General features: G+C 36.3%; 1 pseudogene; it reads right to left on the bottom strand.

The window, feature by feature from the left end:
* LOC139133742 (glutamate receptor ionotropic, NMDA 1-like) overlaps nt 1–20,004 on the bottom strand; it is a 159,529-nt pseudogene that overhangs the window by 60,892 nt on the left and 78,633 nt on the right.

Here is a 20,004-nt window from a genome sequence, read left to right as displayed (position 1 = left end):
AACATCCCTGGTATTCTAACAGTACTGCTGTGACCAGTACAAAAGTGAATTAAAAATCACCACATACAATTGACAAACTCTTAATGAAATAGCTCTTCTTCATACACCCGGTATCTTTGAAGGGGAAAATTTCAAAAATTATTTTAATAATAATAATAATAATATTGGGTTCTTATATAGCGCACATATCCACAAGTACATGTGATCAAGGCGCTTTTACAATTATTATTACCCCTGGTCACTGGACCTAATATGATACCACTCAACTCCCTGGGGAGCAAACAACAGCTCACATGTGCAGCCAATAAGCGCAGCAGAGCTAAACACACACATTACAACCACTATCCTACCAGGTACCCATCACTCCTGGGTGGGGAGAAGCAATGAGGAATAAAGTACCTTGCTCAAGGACACAACACCACAGCCATGCCGGGGCTCGAACTCGCCATCCTTTGATCGTGAGTCCACTGCTTTAGCCACTGGCCCATGATGCCTCTGCCCATGATGCCTCCATTTGTGGAAATATATTATAAAAATGTACACAGATTTGTCTGCAACCAATGATCAGTAAGACCTGAAAGCTTATTTTACATAATCAAACCATTTGAGTAATGAGAAGATATCCCAAGAATTTTTTTTGCTTTTGTCCAACTTGGCAGAATATGCTAATATGGTAATTTTTCCATGACACATTCATGGCACTGTGTACAGATTTAGCAATGATATCTAAAATTACCATATACAATACCTAAAGCCATGTTCCTGTATAGTGCTTTGTGAAAAAGCGCCCTCACATTCGTGCAGTAATAATCTTTACAGCCCTGATCGGGGTTTTGCGGACTGAGATTGTATGGCAGAAGGGCCCGAGTGTGTGAGGGCCTGTATGCGGTATGACCGATATTTGCAAAACACTTATCAGGGTCGTAAAGTTTTATCATATACCTTATAGCATGATAAATATGTGCTTAAACATATTGTGCAACGATTTGCAGATAGAAATACATGCGAAATCAAACATTTATCGCCATTTTTGTAAATTTTTCAGAAAAGTGATGGCCACCCCCATCGTACTATACATGATGACATCATTTGTTATCTGTAGAACCTAACAGCAACATAAATAAACCAACAAAGAATGAGGTGTAAATCGAGGTGTGAGAAGAATGTTACCTCTCATAAATTACATTACACCGGCAGCGAGATGCAATCAGCAAAAACTTTGATTGACAGAAATATTGTGCTTGTAAGTTTGTGAGGATTTCGCGATTAAAATGACCGTGTACTTGAAGCACAGTTTCTCCTTTTCTGAGCCTGAAGCTGGTCTACTGGTGACGGCTGCAGTTAGACTTTGCTTATCTCCACTCCACTCATTCTTTATCTTCAGTTCATTTTCAAATCTTTCAAAAACCCAGACATCATCAAATAGTGTTCTTCGTTAACACTAAGTTTTAATAGAAAACCCTGAGAAACCTGATTTCACTAACTTCACTGTCACCCGTACCGTACCCACCAGAATGAGGAGATGTTTGAATCTCGTGCTGGCTATGTTTACAAATGGAACGTTTGCTGATAGCAACACACGAAGTAACCAGAATTAAGCTTGTTCTGAAATGCATGCGCTTGCCGATATTTGGGCAAAGTGTTCCTGGGTGTGATACAGCAAATTATTACACAAATGTGAGGGCGTTTTTTCCATAGAGTTACACAGGAACATAGTTCAAGGTATACGGTATAATAATCTCTGTTGGTATGCACACATCAATTGCTTTCAATAGCTAGTAGTTCTACACATAAACAAATAATGCCATTATGTACTATATTTTTATCATTCCATAATGGCGGCCGTGATACAGGTTTTACAGACCTCGGACGGGTGTACGGTGTATGTTGACCTCAGACTCCGTTGTCTCAAGTTAACGTGACATGGTACCACAAATTTCTTTCCTGGGACAATAGCAGAAACATTTGAATACATTTTCCTTCTTTTTGTTCTAGGAAACATAACATTTTCTTCTTTCCCTTCAATGATGATACAAAGTCTATAATGTACAATGTTATTATCAAGAAATGAATTTTAGGCCAGACTAAACTTCTGATTTAAAGAATGACAATTAACAGCTGTTACACATACTCTCAGGCTGTCCATGTTGACGAGTTACAGACTTAGGCATTTCAACATCTGTGTGTATGGAGGAAAAAAAATTGCATTTTACAGACACAATAAAAATAATGGAAAATAGGGAGCTGTATCTGTTCAACAGTTAGATTTAGTTTTAAAATCATAGATTTTAGTGAGAGTGGCAAATCACTGCAGAAATTGGCAAAGCGGTGTATCAATAATAACACTGTCATCAAAATTGTAGCTTCATTGTAACTATAGCATAATACAATCAGTATTGGCTCACAATGATAAAAGGATTTACTGTCTCCACTTTTTGGTAGGGGGCCATAAAATGTGATTTCTGTGGTCTCCATTACAACATCAAAAGTTAAAAAGAACTATTTTCATTCTTTGTTTAATATTTTCCAAAAGCCTTGTACTTGCACAAAAAATTTATTTCCAAAAATTATTATAGGAGCTCTGATTTCATTCAAAATTAACCACATTGTATTTGGAGGGAATATGTTGATTTAATTGTAAAACTAAAAGCATAGCATTGCAAACACAACAGCTTATGATTTCAACAGAATATTGTGAGGTGAATTGAAAATATCACTTTTTCTTTTCCTGTCTACCACAGACCATAAAATCCTGCACATTATCCCCATTTGAAAACCAAGCAAGCTTGGCGACCTGCCACAAAATATCATACACTCAATACAAAGCTCTTGGTATGTTTTAATCAACGGTTGCCAAAACTAATGGAAAAGATGGTGCTGTCATCTAGGTCTGAAAGATTGACAGCTTCATCTGTATTGATATGCTAATGCTGGGATATGTCAAAACGCATACATAGTAACAGCTGTTCAGTTATCTATTATGCGATATGCAAAAAGTTCCTATTCCTTACTCTTATAAAAAGCCAGATCTCATTCAGGATATGAGATTTGAGGTTTTTAGGGCATGGGTGGCTGTACAGAACACAAAGATAAAAGCTACAGACTACAAGCTGCTGATGGATACAAAGGTTACTTGAGCAAAGATTTCAACGGATGATCCATAACCAATCAATCATACCTGCAATTTGCTATTTGCTATTCATAGGTACACTCCAAAAAAATATTTTGACATAGTATACGGTATAGCAATTGTGCTAAAAATGAATATATGGAAATCCCATTATTGTCTTACAGGAAGACTTTATGACATTTTACCTGTGTGTGAAACTTAAAAATTCTGATGACCAGGAAGTTTATGATTCCTGGTATCTATTCAGGAAATACAGAGTAAAGCTAGAGGTAACTGTGCTGGCATACATTCAAGGTCAAACACTACACTGGGGAATAAAGATCAATTAACTCTGATCTTGTCCAATTCATGCTTACCGAATGTAACAGAATTATAAGAATTTGTGAAATTTGGTAAAAAACATCTGAACTGGAAACCTGAAGGTGATGACTGTATAACAATAGAAAATTTTAATCACGTGATTACACAATTCAGTACGTGTATGTCAGCGCAAACCATGCATCACTTTCATTATGCATATGAAACGCACTAGTGAACGTCAGTTTAAATAACGACTCATTAGAGACAGTTCCAATTTGATCTGTACTTGGGTTTGATTCACGACTTTCAGGGATTTGTACAAGATAGTTTGAAATACCGCCAGCGACATAAAGGCTTGAGATTACAATCAGCGTCAGATTGGTGCATTGATTCGGACGGTATTTCTTCAAAAAGCCAAGCCGCAAAAATAAATCAAACCACATACACTCTGATAATTCAAAGATAACTCACAATATTGATGTTTTAGAAATAGATTGAAAGAGTTATTCAACAAAAAGTATGGATTTTAGCCCCAAGGCACAGGCCCTTGTCACATTCCATCAGGTAACGTGACGCCCACCTTATTGATTTTTATGACCCCAATCTCTGAATGTTAGATGTTGTATTTGATAAAAATACGATAAGAATTTCATTTCAAAGCGTTATCCTCACTGCCTCTTCTTGGAGAATAAAAATGCTAGTTTGCAGTATTCTTTTTGCCTGCATTCTTTTGCGTTCACTTCAACAAAACAAATGTTATCTCAATACATCTACATTTCCCTTGCATATGTGCCTGAAAGTAATTCTGTCTCTGTCAAATGTGTGTATGATAACATCAACTGCAACTTGTGAATAGATTCACAAGATGGAAGAAAATGCAAGTCACATTTGAAGCCTGCAAGGTGGGTAAACACAATCTGTGGATTGCATTAAACCTAGTATGTAGAAAAAATCTATATGGAATATAAAAAACTGACATAGACTAAAGATTTAACAGGAACACTTTTGGACTGTATACTGTATGGATTAGGCATCAATACAATTACTTGAAAGAAAAATGATAAGATGATAAGAATACGGGGCTAATCCATGATACAATTCAACATTATCTGAGGGGGTAAGTTTCTTAATTAAGTCATCATAAAAGACACCCTCAGAAGTTCTGCCATAGGGATTTGTCCCAGTTCCTAAGATGTGCCCCCTCCCCTCTAAAATATGAAAACAGCAGACATGCAATAGACCCCCTTGTGCTTTTAGAGAATGAGATACAGTAAAATTGTACATTGCTAAATTCATGTGTTTCCATTACACATATAATATATGATTGTTGATGGCTGTAGCTGCTGTCAGTTCACTTTGCCAAAACATGTTCATTCATTGTGTATGGAGTGGTAATCTTAAACAGATCAGGGCCCATTGTTCCGTTGTGTTTTCCAATTTGCCATAATTTCCTCCGAGATTTATCGATACATCCATAATTTTCAGATCGGTATTAATCCAATTATACAACTGAATTATAAATTTGCCTTACCCGGGGGTAGAGTATATTCCCTCCTCAATAATCAAGTTTCATTCAAGCTTATAATCAGGAGCAGTATGATAACAGACTTGCTCAGACTGAACAGCTGGACAACAATCTCTGATATTAGAGCCTGGTAATTATATTTCACTACCCTAAAGTGAAGTAGATGAATGCAAGGGTACACAAAGTGGACATTTAGACCTTTTCTATAATTTGATAGTTTGTGTTAGGTGACTTGTGTCATTTCACAATAATTTTCAAATTATATCCAATAATATGTTATTGTTCTGGCACTATGATACTTGGCTAACAAAAAATGTAAGCAGTACAAAATAATTGCTTTGTTTTCAGTTTCCAAACAAAAATTTTAATGTTTATGGTTAAATCATCGCACGTGCTAATGTTTGGGCCATTGCACAATTACATTCTTCTTTGTGAACATTTAGTAAGTTCAGAACACAGAGGCCTTTACTTGTCATAATAATCTGTCCTGAGCTATAAAACTTGATATTTGAAGACTATTTTGGTAATTTCAAATAATGATTTTTGATACAGTACCAGTATATGTATAACTGTGTGGCAAAAAATTCATAAGACATTCATATTTTCCAACAATTTCGATTTGTGGGATTGGAGGGTACTATTTAAAATAACAGAGTATTTATTGCATACATGCAAAAAAAAAATAATTTGATCCTATTCAATTTACATTTTAATTTGAAAAACAGAAAGTCCAACTTGGGAGCTTCTCGCTTTGCATGCTTCAGTAGGGAATAATGGAGTTCGGCATCCATGACAAATGAAAATGTTTGCTAATTTTTGAAAATTTTGCTGAATTTCTACATTTGCAATTAAAGCCCACAAATTGTTTGATTGGAATTAATTTTTCAACATATTGGGAAATTTCCAAACGCAATGACAGGATAAATTTGCTTTTTATTTTTGTCAAATGTCTAATTTTATCTAATCAATACACATTCTTTACTACACACAGACTATAATGCTTCCCCTTTACTCTTTTATCTTCCGCTTACAATATTGTGCTAATGGCAAAATTTTACAGAAAGCAAATCATCCAAAGCAACATTTCTTTTATATCTGTCCAATGACACATTACCACATCATGTCATCAAAAGTTGCCTGAAGAGATACAATCAGCAGTAGAATTCACTAAAAGCTATACGGAAGAGATGAGTCTATGCCTGTAAAATCTACTCCTGAGTTCCTGTCCTCTTGTACTATTTTTGGTTGGCTTTGTTTCAGGTAACATTACCAGCTCTGCAGAGAACTAGTTTAATGTGCTCTGAGTCACCTTTTTTGTATATAAATGTCATCTGAAGAGCGGATTGGTATGACAACTGCAAAGTATATGATGGGAAAATGAGTGCTAAATTTGGTATTTCAAGGCAATACTTTGTCAGTGACAAACAGATCGCACAAAATACTAATAACATCCAGTTGTTACGTGCAGAGAAAACGAACAAAAGGGTGAACTCAGCAGTTTCCGTTTAAACAAAATTTATTACGAAAACAAAACTAATTGCTAAGTTAGGGACAGAGTACAAGCTTTAAAAGTGTACAGACTACTTATCTCAGCTGGGACGGCAAAGCTCCAGTCTCAGAGTTGTAACAGTCAGTCGGATGAATGAACAGTCCTTTGGCTTGCAGGCTGAAGCTGCACAAAGTCCACAGTATAAATCCAGCGTTGACAGTGAAGGTCTTGAAAAGTCTTGAGAATGACTACTGCTGGAGTTTAGTAACACACAAGAGACACGATCCCAAAAGTCTGACTGGAAGCTGTGCACGTCCCTTTTATAAAGGCATATAAGAACAATCTAGAACTTTATTGACATGCTAATTACTGTTCTAAAATTATCTCCCTTACACAACTAATCAACTTTCCAGAACATTCCAAACATGACTAATTGAATTCAAGGTTGTGAGGTCATCAAGGGCAGTGACCTTGGGAATGTTCTAGACTAATTGAACTCAGGTCATGATGAGTGTGGGGGAAATGACCTACATAACACACCCCCTCTTCAAAAAAGAAATTTTTCAAAGAAAAATCTTTCTTTTACAAATGTAATCTTGAAAAGGATTTAAGTACTCAAATTTTGTTTTACTCTAAAGTAAATTTCTTGAAAGTGAACAACAATAAAATTTCTTGAAAGTGAACAACAATAATTTCTAAATACGAGAGAGACAGTCTGCAATTAAATTGTCTCTGCTTTTGATATGTCTAATGTCAAGATTAAACTCCTGTAACATTAAACTCCATCTCAGCAATCTCTGATTTTTGCCTTTAAATTTCTGCAGAAAAACAAGAGGGTTGTAATCAATAAAACCACTATTGGCTGATTTGAAGAAGTAACATAAACTTCAAAATGCTGTAAAGCTAATATCAAAGATAAACACTCTTTTTCAATTGTAGAGTAGTTTCTCTGGGATTTGTTAAATTTGTGTGAAAAGTAGCAAACAGGATGTCCCATGACTATCTTCTTGCAATTTGTTGTTGGAAACTTGAAATGGCACTGAATTTGGCATAAAGTATGCACGGCAAAGTCTGGTTATTTTTACTGAGTTCGATAAAGTCATTGTTCGGCAAATACTTGGCTTCCTCCTGGAGATATTCCGCTTTCGCAGGATTCAGTCTGTCTGGATGTTGTTCCACTGGATTACTGTCGCAGACATCTTCGGTGTGATAGATGATGTTTGTCCTCGTTGAAATATCTTGAAACAGGTGTTTATATTCGTGGAGCAGTTCTTTCACCTGTTGTTGTTGTTCTGGCTGGAGGTGTGCCAACTTTGTAGACTCCAGCTTCTCCAGGATTTCTGAGTTCTGAAGCTTGACCGAGCCCAGCTTTGAGTTTAGAGTATTTTCACTCAAGTCAGTTTCAGTATCACTATCTTCATAATGGTTTGAACTGACTGCACTGACAGGCTGAGTTATAGTAGGATTATCCCTATCCAAATATGGCTTAAGCATATTTATGTGACATAGCTGTTTTGTTTTCGCCTGTCAGGTGTTATTATGATGTAATTTAAATCACTCAATTTCTTATCAATTAGATATGGCCCAAAGTAACGAGCATGGAGTGGTTTTCCAGGAATTGGAAGTAGAACAAGAACCTTTTGACCGGGTTCAAACTTCCGTTTTGAGGTGTTTTATCATATTTGGTTTTCATTGACTGCTGAGATGACTCAAGATTTCCTCTGGCTAATTCACATGCTTTAGAGAGTTTTGTACGAAAATCTGACACATATTGCAAAATATTCAGACAATCATCATCGTCTGATAGGAATTTCTCTTTAACGAGCTTAAGTGGGCCACGGACTGTATGTCCAAATACAAGCTCAAATGGGCTAAAACCAAGAGACTCTTGAATTGACTCTCTAACAGCAAAGAGCAGAAAATGAATTCCTTCATCCCACTGCTTCTCTGTGTCAAAACAGTAGGTCCTAATCATGTTTTTCAAAGTTTGATGAAATCGCTCAAGAGCACCCTGACTTTCTGGATGATAGGCGGATGACCTATACTGTTTAATGCCTAGCTGATCCATTACTTGTTGAAAAATTCCAGACATAAAGTTGGAGCCTTGATCGGACTGGACACATTTAGGGAGGCCGAATAAAGTGAAAAATTTGACTAAAGCTCTCACTATAGTCTTTGTCTTTATGTTTCTCAGTGGTATGGCTTCTGGGAACCGAGTTGATGTACACATAATTGTCAACATGTACTCATTTCCTGATCTTGTTTTTGGTAGGGGCCCAACACAGTCTATTAGTATCCTACTAAATGGTTCTTGAAATGCAGGAATTGGCTGTAAAGGGGCCTTTGGAATGGTCTGATTTGGCTTTCCTACCATTTGACATGTGTGACAAGTTTTACAGAAATGTGCTACGTCCTGCCTGAGATTAGGCCAATAAAAGTGACTGAGAATTTTATGATAAGTTTTCCTGACTCCTAAGTGACCAGCCCAGGGGGTTTCATGGGCTAGGCGCAATATTTCAGCATGGTAGGGCTTTGGAACCACAATTTGATGTTTTATAGCCCAATCGTCATCAACCAAACATCTGGAGGTCTCCATTTACGCATGAGAATACCAGATTTTGTATAATAGGAAACAGAGCTATCCGAAGTTTTACCTTCATCATCTACCCTGTCAAACAAAGACAAAATATCTGGGTCTTTGTGTTGTTCTGCAATGAGATTTGATCTAGAAAATGTCTGACTTTGGTCAGCAGAAGTTTTACTGGAAGTTTCAAATCCACGAGGATAACGGAATGATCCGTGTCAAACACCTGACTGAGAAAGGTGTCATTTAAGTCAACATCTGTGACATTATTTTTGAGAGTATTTTGATTCTCGGAAGTTTTCTTTGACATGGCTCGAGTAATAGCACATGAAGGAAATAAATCGGGTATCTCTTGTTCAATTGGCTCTGGATCCTGATCAAAAGTAGGATTATCAGTCACAAGTGGATTAGTAATGACCTTGTCCCCAGCAAGGTCGTTTCAAGAAGAAGGTGAATCCCTTCAAAAGGCAAAAAAGGCCTAATACCTAAAGCCACAGGTCCAGAAACAAAGTCCGAAGACAAATAGACATTATGGAGAGGAACAGGAATGTAGTCATTACAATCTACCCCCTTAATAAGAACTTTAGAACCTGAAAATGACTTTTCAGAAAACGGCAGGGTATCTGCCAACAAAAGAGACTGGGAAGCCCCGGTATCTCTTAAAATTTTGACAGGGGTAGCGGAAGAAAAATCACTAGAAAGTGATATAAAACCATCATGAATAAATGGCTCGAAAATACCCATAATGCTATCCTGAGAAGAATTGACCTTGACCTCATTAATTGGGGATAAGAGGGATTTAACCTCAGAAAATGTGTTGCACACATTATTAGACTCTAATTGAGTTGATGAAGAAATAAAGCCGGTTGCTTAGATCCACTTTGACCACTTGACCTTCACGTTTTCTTTCAATTTGAAACAATCTGACATTAAATGGCCGTCTTTCTTACAATAATTACAAGAAAGTGTACCAAACTGTTTTTCAGAAGGAGATTGAGACTTGGGATCTGATGATGTGTGAGTGTTACTTAAATTTTGTGAACTGTTGTCATTTGATTTCCTACTCTCCTTTGAAAAATTCTTGGATGAAAAGGACGAGTTAAATTTACCTGCATTGTTTCTGTAGGAAAAGGACTGGGATGGTTTGCTGAGAAATGAAGATTTGTGGGTCAATGAATAATCATCGGCCAAACGTGCAGCAACCTCTAATGTATCTGCCTTTTGTTCATTGATAAACGTCTTGATGTCACTCCGGATGCACCTTTTAAATTCCTCAATCAAAACAAGTTGTCGTAATTTGTCATAATTCTGACTGACCTTTTCAGAAGAACACCAACGATCAAACAGTTGTTCTTTTGTTCGAGCAAATTCAACATAAGTTTGATCTTTCACCTTCTCACAATCCCTAAATTTCTGACGGTAAGCTTCAGGCACCAACTCATAGCCCTTGAGAATTAATTCCTTCACAGAATCATAATTTGAAGCCTGCTCTACTGACAACTGAATGTAAATTTCTCTGGCTTTACCCACCAAAGCACTCTGCAAAAGCATAGACCAGGACTCCTTAGCCAATCCAGACTCTGAGCAATTTTCTCAAAATGAAGGAAATATTTATCAACATCCTTTTCTTGGAAAGGGGGAACTAACCTGAAATGCTTAGTGATGTCAAAATTGTCTGAAGGGAAGAATTTTCCTGACTTTCTAAGCTCTAAACGTCTCATTTCTAACTGCAGTCGGTGTTCTGCTAATTCTCTTTCCTTTTCTTTTTTTCTTTTCCTCTCTTTCTTTCTCCCTTTGTCTTTCTTCCATTTGCAATTCTTTTCTTTCATTTCCAATTCCCTCTTTTCTGTCTTTCTTCCATTTCTAATCTTTCCTGCCTTTCTTTTTCTTTCTGTCTTTCTTCCATTTGCAATTCTTTTTCTTTCATTTGTAATTGCATTTGTATTTTTTCTTTTTCTAATGCCAATTTTTTAAGCTCCAAATCTGCCTGAATTTCTAATTCTAATTTTTTGAGTTCGAAGGAAGACTCAGGCTCATAATCTTTTAAGGCAGACTCTTCAAAATGGCCAGAATTAACTAAATGTTTTGCAATCTTGAATTGAATTTCTCGCTTGCGCATAGATCTTTTGACATCTACTTTAAGGAAATTTGCCAGTGCTATGAGGTTGTCTTTTCTGAGGGAATTAAATGTGTCCTGATCAAGGTCATCCATAAATTCGTCTGGCTTAAATTCCGCCATGATTAAATTTCGCTGAGTTCACAGTATACAGTAGTTTTGAAAAGGCTGGCAAAATGTTGTCAAACGGCTCAAAATATTCGTATCCCGGACGAGCCCCCAATTTTGTTACGTGCAGAGAAAACGAACAAAAGGGTGAACTCAGCAGTTTCCGTTTAAACAAAATTTATTACGAAAACAAAACTAATTGCTAAGTTAGGGACAGAGTACAAGCTTTAAAAGTGTACAGACTACTATCTCAGCTGGGACGGCAAAGCTCCAGTCTCAGAGTTGTAACAGTCAGTCGGATGAATGAACAGTCCTTTGGCTTGCAGGCTTGAAGCTGCACAAAGTCCACAGTATAAATCCAGCGTTGACAGTGAAGGTCTTGAAAAGTCTTGAGAATGACTACTGCTGGAGTTTAGTAACACACAAGAGACACGATCCCAAAAGTCGACTGGAAGCTGTGCACGTCCCTTTTATAAAGGCATATAAGAACAATCTAGAACTTTTATTGACATGCTAATTACTGTTCTAAAATTATCTCCCTTACACAACTAATCAACTTTCCAGAACATTCCAAACATGACTAATTGAATTCAAGGTTGTGAGGTCATCAAGGGCAGTGACCTTGGGAATGTTCTAGACTAATTGAACTCAGGTCATGATGAGTGTGGGGGAAATGACCTACATAACACAGTTTAATGGTATATTTGATGATATGTCATATTAAGGTAATTTATGTGCCTTGGGGACAGATATTTAGACTTTCAAATTAAATTTGTACAATTTTTTACTGATTTACCAGTTGTGACAGCTCATTTTAGAGCTCTCAGAGTGAGAAACAATTTTACTAAATTTTTTGCAAATCAAATTTGTTTTTTCACACAGAGATGATAGCCATTTTGAATTTCACAATATTGATAAATGTCCAATAATTTGTTTCTCTAGTACCAAACTTTGCATGGTGCCCCTGATTTTTATTCTTGATTTGGTGATAGAATAGGAAGTTTAAGCAAATAGTTTGATTAGTCTTTCGCTTTTGACGCACATACTACTGGTGCCTTTGACACTTAAGTTACTGACTCACTCATCTACCCGTTAGGTTGTACAATGTTTTTTGAAAATACATTGAAGATGGTATGAATACAGCTTACCATAATAGCAGCAAACTTTTAAAGACAAGAATGACAAGGACATCTTTAATGTTGTTTACTTTATGTCAGCCAATCACCCTGGATGTAGCATTTATAAGATAGGGACTACTGATAAAAACCATCATTAGAGGGCATTGAAAGCAAGTGATTATTTACGGTAGATCATGACAATTTTGGTTTATTATTCATATTTCTTGTTTTGCAGAATATGCTGGGACAGCAAGCAATATTTGATTTGCTACTGCAATGCCTGATCGCAGATACAGACACATTGTCACTGTCACCTTTTGATGGCTATGATGAGTTATAAGGATGAAAGTCTGGCATCTTCACAGTAATTTCAAACGGTGTTTTGCCACAACCGTGTTATTAAATCTCTCCAGGAAGATTGCACACAGCAAAATATTAGCCACAATAAACCTTGATTACAAGCCTAGTACTACATCAAATAGTCCATAAGCTCTCAGTTGTCAGACGAATCTGTCGTCTCATCAGTTTAGTTTTTCTGATCTTAGACTGACACAGCTAAATAAAAACAAATGTACATTTGGACCAGATGCAAATGCTTGCAAAATTATTGAGCACTGTAATTCCCCCCCCCCTCCCCCTCAAAATATCAAGGCAACATTTTACCGACTTTTATGAATTTCTCTGTAATTTTTTCCATAATTTTGGACTCAATGGACATAAATTTTCATGGGCTACATCTTTTGACCAAAATTTTGGAAAAAAACAGATAAAAAATTTCTACAATCTGAAAGAAATTGTTGGTGTTACTACATTGTATAAAGGCAACAAAAATAGACTTTGGCACTCAAAGGAAATGTTGATATACAGTACCAGTACACTAACAGCAATCATTCTTAATGCAGTATATGAACTTGATATTATTATTGCAAATGGAATGCCCTGCATATGTATGTGCATAATAATTCATTCAAGTATACATATCTCATTCCTTCTTATGCGCAAACAAGGAATTAAAGTAAAATCTACTTTTACTTATCAATCATCACCTGAGACAGTATATGCCAACAGGTATAGCAAGTACCAGTATGGTGTACTTGATCTTCACCTAAGTTTTTTAAGTACGACTCAGAGGACATACTGGTACTTGTAATGCAACATAGCCATTCAACAAATTTAAGTCAATATTCAAACAATTATTTTACACAGCAAAACTGTCTTTACTCCCGTAGTTGTGACACATCCTTTTCATGTTTTAACACAATTAGACAATATTTGGCTGTAAGAATCTTTTACCAGTTGTGAGTGTAAAGCACTGGTTCATATATGTTATGAAATCATTCACACAGCAAAACATACCTTGTACAAATTAAAAGAACAGAACTTTAAAGAAAACAAATATAAATAGCACCACTGTACCTTGCATACAAGAGGAACACCCGAGACTGGATTTCATATATCGAAGTAAATAAGTTGGTTATGTTGTCTCCACCAGGTTTATATACCAGTGACTGTTCAATCTATAAAGTAAAATCACGGTCAAAAATGTTAGGATTAGTAAAAATGAGCCATCAGTAATTTAAGGATCCCAAAGGCATTTTACTTACCAGACAAGCAATGTGACAAGCATTTTAAAGATTGGCAAGTAAACTCAATTGTACGAAAGTTGTGCTTAAAATTGCACTCACAGCTGTCTCATTAACCTATGACATATACTTGTAGACTTTCAATGTTATCACACAAGATCTATGGTCAAAATGCTGTACTGTTAATGGATTTTGCTGTTGCTATTATTATTCTACAGTCCATGGCACAGTTACTCTTGCCAGCAAATCTTCATGTCATGCCCCTGCCTAATTGTGAAGAAAAATACTATAATTTCTTTGGAAGGGATACTATGGAAAAAAATGAATTTTGAAGAAATCTCGGCCATCTTCAGTTTGTTTAATACATGTATTGCATGTTTCTGTAACTATAAGAAGCATTGAAACTGTTTTTTACAAAGACCTATTCGTGTGTAAGTGTAATAGAAAATATCGTGACAACTAAGTCTAAATGGGTAAATAATGTGAAAAAATTATGTACAAATAGGTATTTTTTTCATTTTGGACTCATACCAGATGATAGAATAAAACTGAAATGTGCATTGTTTGAGCTGAAGAAGAGCAAGTTTTTATCTGCTTTTTCATACCACATAAAATGATAAAAACGGGTCCACTTTGGAAATAAATGGTCAATGATTTAAGCATATATCTATTTCATGCTGACATAAGAAGAATATTAAGTTAATGACTCTATCTTGTAATTTTGATGTTTGCATGACTTTTTGCAACCAAAGTGTATGTAACAGTGTGAATACCATATTTCTCCATGTCACCACCCAGGGACCAGAACAGGTAAATTAACACAAGCAATGGAGGACATTCACTGCAGTGTACGCTTATTTTACCATTTTGGAGCACACATAAATCGGCATATCAAATCTAAGGTGAACATTTATACAAATTGTTTTAATAATGTTATCATAGCTGCTAGCTTGAAACAGCCACCATTTCTATATCTCTGTACAGTACTTCAGCTTGAAGGTAGAATATTTTGTCCAATGAAAAGTTGGACAAAATTGGATTTCATAGATAAAGTAGTACAACAGAAACTTGAATTGTGAGGCTATAGATAATCAGAAATGTCTGGTACAAGGTCACGGATTGGCAGAGACTGGGTCATTGTATAGGGACCCGTGGTATCTTAGTATGAACTTATGACTGGTACATTTTTATTACATTATGAGCACAGCATGCAGTTCACTGTATATAAGACTAATTTCTGCCGTAGTGGAGAATTGTGCATCAATATTCATGACCTTTCAGGTCTTGCTAAAATGGCTCCACACCCAGCCACTATCTTAGGCCAAAAAAAAAAAGAAATGTTTCTGGTCAGGTCCTTCTTTAAAAAATATGGTGCGGCGACGCGCATTTTTTTTTAATTTTTTTTTTTGCCTCAAGGGAGGGAGGAAGGTCAGTTTTATAGTTTTATCAATATAGTCACATATATACTGTTCATGCAGTCACTGATCATGCCCCCAAAGAAATTTTCTTTCTCTTCAGCCATTTTGGTTTGGTGTCAGCCACAGCCGCCGGCACAAACAGAAAAAAAAGGGTGACGCGCTGTTGTTCAAGTGACGCGCGCGCTGACCAGAAACATTTCTTTTTCTTTTTTGGCCTTACCAAGAGGCCTACAGTTGTATTGCAGCTGTGGTGTGTAGTATATCATTGTCATGGATTTTGATTGTGGAGCGATCATTCACAAATGCTGTGTAATACATGTACTTCACACAAAAAAATGTGTGAAAGTGATATTGTTTTGCTATGTACACAGAAATCTGGCATCTTTGTTTCAATTTACAATAACAATAGACAATAGTACGCGAGTCAAAGATCATGATACAGGCAATTGCGACCTGGTAAAACTGGGCTGGGTGGTGGCTTTAGATAATAATGAAATGGATACTTACTGAAATAGTAAAAGTGAAGAAATTTCCACAATCAAAAACATTTATTTCAATAAAATATAACAATAAAATAATTGTCCATGACAACAGCAGCTGGTTTACTGGGTTTAATGAATGGATATGTACATAATGGAATATTGTGATCGGACGATCACAGTTGAACACAAAGTGATAAATAACAAAATTTATGGGCGCTGCTCATATCTTTATGGAAATATCACTTTGAACATGTGATCTACACGCACAATGCCTAAAGTATCTGTTTAGGCTGTCAAGCTACACAAATTCTACTAGGATGCCATTTTGTTTCGGTGTATGGAAGACCACGGTCACAACATACAACCTGCGGGCAACCTGCCTCCGCCATGTTTTGTTGTGACCTTAGGTTGTATTACTCGCATTCATACTTCTGGTACATATAAACCTGTTGAGCCTAATTATATGGCTTTACAGGCTACAAGCTTTCCACCACAGCTCTGCCATAGACAAAAACTGTTAACCTCTGGTTATACGCCTCTGATTGCAAGTGCGCAGTTTCTCCACTGAAAACAGCCGATTTTTAATCCAAAATCTTGATCAATCTTGTTTTCAAGCATGCTTAACATTCTAGATATGGGATGTGCTGAGCTGCGCCTTTAAATTTAGGCAAAGCCTGCTTTTCTCTCTATGCGAGGGGACTGTCCGTATCAGTCACCATTGTGACTCTCGCTCTTTCCCATGAGCACTTGTGCAAAAGCAGAGGATTTGAAGCAGATCAAATTTTGCGTTTTTATTATGATTTTGTGGTTCGAACATTATCGAGGTCCGATCAAAATATTCCTTTACGTACTTTATCCATATATTAAAACCCAGTCAACCAGCTGCTTTGGTCACAGACAATTATTTTATTGTAATAAATGTTTTTGATTGAGGAAATTTCATCATTTCGCTATTTTGTTATTTTGTTAAATATTTACTTCGTTTATTATCAAAAGCCCTGGGTGGTTTGCCGGATAATGACCAAAATTAGATACCTTGATCAAAATAGTATAAGGGGAAGGGAACTTGACCGGGCATATGCGGTGACGTTGAGAATTTAATACTATATCCATACAAATTTTTCTGATGGCAGCCTCTTGATCAGATAGGGTTTGCAATTACCTACATGCAGCAGAAATATTTTTTAATTCATTTATACCATATGATACACAGTGCATTCAATTTTCTACATTTCATATTTTTTATACTTACAATTCACATTAATATTTCTACTCTCTCATGAACTATGCCTCTTAGAGCAATTACAAAATTGGGAAAAAGTGCAGACTATTTCATATCCCCATTTCCCACATAAATTCGCAAATCAACTGTGGCTATATCATTTTGTATGTAATGGTTGTAGAATTGTTAATAAATGGATGTTAATGAGATAAAATGGAAATTGTTTTCAACTTCATGGGGTTTGTGTTGTATTAAGTTGCCAGTAAGTAGCATCAACACAGATTAATTACAACACATGTCAGTTTAATGTCAGCAAAGCTAACCTACCATAGCAGTAACATTGATTTCATGCCAACCAAACTTACAAATATATACCTTCATGCCCCATCATTCTTCCATGGATAGGGTGATCATGCCAGACAACACTGGGATGACAAGCTTGCATGACTGTACAAGACAAGCGGCACATGGAACACCTACCCTTACCATGTAGCCATTGCTGTTTAACTCCTCAGCAAAATTCTGAAAAGTATTTAAAACTGCGCGACCATCTTGATCATTGCTTGTTATCATGACCACACGCGTCCAGCCGTAATGTTTGAGTAGATCTGCCCAGACAATGGCTTGGTGTGAGTATGGCGGAACTGTCCTCAAGAATGACATATGGATGTGCTGTAATAAATGGGAAGAGAGAGAGAGAAAGGGGGAAAAATTAAATTTTGCTTTTGCGTGAGAATGAGCACCTGCAAACCATGTGAACATTAATATATACCATTACTGTAATAGATACTCAGAGTTCTGTTAGAGCAGGTACCCTAGTTAATTGTATCAGGGTTGCCCATGGTACCTTACCATAATATCAATGCAATTACATCAGGTGATGACTGGAATGGTCATGCCAGGGTACAAGCTTAAACCATTTATTTATTCAGTAAACCAATATTTATTACATATCCTAAGTATTATTACCAGAAATCAATACATTGGTATTGTAAGTTTTTAAGGTGCACTAAAGTTGGAAAACAGAAATAGATATTTGCAATGAAAGTAACCGGTAACAGAGTGCACACACGTTTATTGTAATTTTGCTGATACCTGTTGAAGTCATGGTTGGAACAAAACTCTGTTTGCAGAGTCTTACATACATTAATGCACAAACACTGAATAGGTTCACGGCAAATCTGTACTTATATTATCAAGGGCTTTCCCTGTTGAATTTTAAAAAAAATTCAAAGATTCATTATTCATTGATTTTCCATTAAACCTCTTAAGTATGCCCTCATATTTGGCAAAATTTATCGCACATTTGATTTAGTTTTTCAGACTTTTAATCCCATTTCTGTAGTATAATGTTATTTATATGCATTTACCATCTCAAGTCAGGCAGAAATAACGAATTCATATTTTCTGTGTCATATCTCCCCTTTTAAAGCAAGATGTTTTTACTACCCATGTGAAATATGAGAATATTTGCCAACAAACCAGTTGGTCTGTAATTTGTCAATGTATTTGTATATCATGCTCATCGGGATGTACACATAAATCTCAGTTCCCATATGCTCATACATGATGAGCAAATACAGGTATTTATCAAAACCATAAGAGTATACCATGCATGTATCTTTATGCTGAAATATGTAATCCAAGTTAGACCAGCTGGAAGTCACTGAGATTCAGATATTGAATGAAATCAATTGAATTTTTGATGTTGAAACAAATTGTTAATGCATGGATAATTACGGAAAGGAGTCATAGAATGCATTAGACATCACAAAGACAAATTCTAATGGACCTGGTGAAGTTTTATAAGTAGATCAATCATTAATTTGCCAGACATTGTGAATAGCGAGTGCACAAATGAACTTGCACAAGGATCTGACAGAGACTAACCCTAGGATCCTTCACACCAAGTTTCTAGGTAATGGGATGAGCGCCTTAAGAGAGGATGATTTTTTGACCAAAAACAGGCAAAATTGCCCCAAAAATACATGTATAACCATGAAAATTTCACTTTAATTCTGACAAATCTAACAAAAGTCACCATAAAGAACCTGCATCCCTAGTTTCAACCAAATCTGGATTCTGGTTACAGATATTTTTTGCTGGATTTCCTAGATGTTTTTACCTCATTTACATGTATTTAACACTGACATGATCATTTGAACAAATTCACATCTCCACTCATGAGTGCACCTGTAACACCAAGTTGGTAGGTGCTGTGGCTTTGAGTTTTTGATGTGGGTGGATATACATCTGCACATACTAACATACAGACTACAGACGCCGCCGACCTACCATATAAGCTCTTTTTGGTATATATACCAGGGGTGCATATACTCAATGTGAGCTAAAAATTCGGCCAGTCCAGTATATTTCTACACTTAAATTTCACATTACACAAAAAACACAGATATTGCCAATTAAATAGTATCATCATTGCACTGAGAAGATAGTGAAACATATTCTTCTGGAAACTGAAGCCTTCACTTCACTGAATCCACTTGAAGTGAATCCATTGACAGTTGAACAATGCAAACATATTATGCATGCATGGGCAGATGGTTTAGATGAATTTTTCAATGTCCTACTCATTCTACCATGAATTCCCAAGGGAGTGATGTTATTGATCAACAAGTCACAATTGTGAAATGAGGATCACCAGGTTATTACACAGGAGTACCAACCAAAGATAATGACGAAGCTTCATCATTGTTGCATTGGTGCATACAATGATCCATGCATGCATACGAGGTTAATAAACTGACAACTTCAACTCTATGCATACTGCAATGCATGCTAATTTACAGACATTTCAAGTGAAGTCTACTCCATTGATTAACACTGGATACTCAGAAAGTAGACTGGTGGTAAGGTATCCTTTCATCAAGGTCATTGGTAGAAACATATGTGGCAACATACGTGTACCTTA

The sequence above is a fragment of the Ptychodera flava genome, chromosome 5 (genome assembly GCF_041260155.1).
Source record: "Ptychodera flava strain L36383 chromosome 5, AS_Pfla_20210202, whole genome shotgun sequence".
Classification (NCBI taxonomy): Eukaryota; Metazoa; Hemichordata; class Enteropneusta; family Ptychoderidae; genus Ptychodera; species Ptychodera flava.
This window is presented reverse-complemented; position numbering and strand designations above follow the sequence as displayed.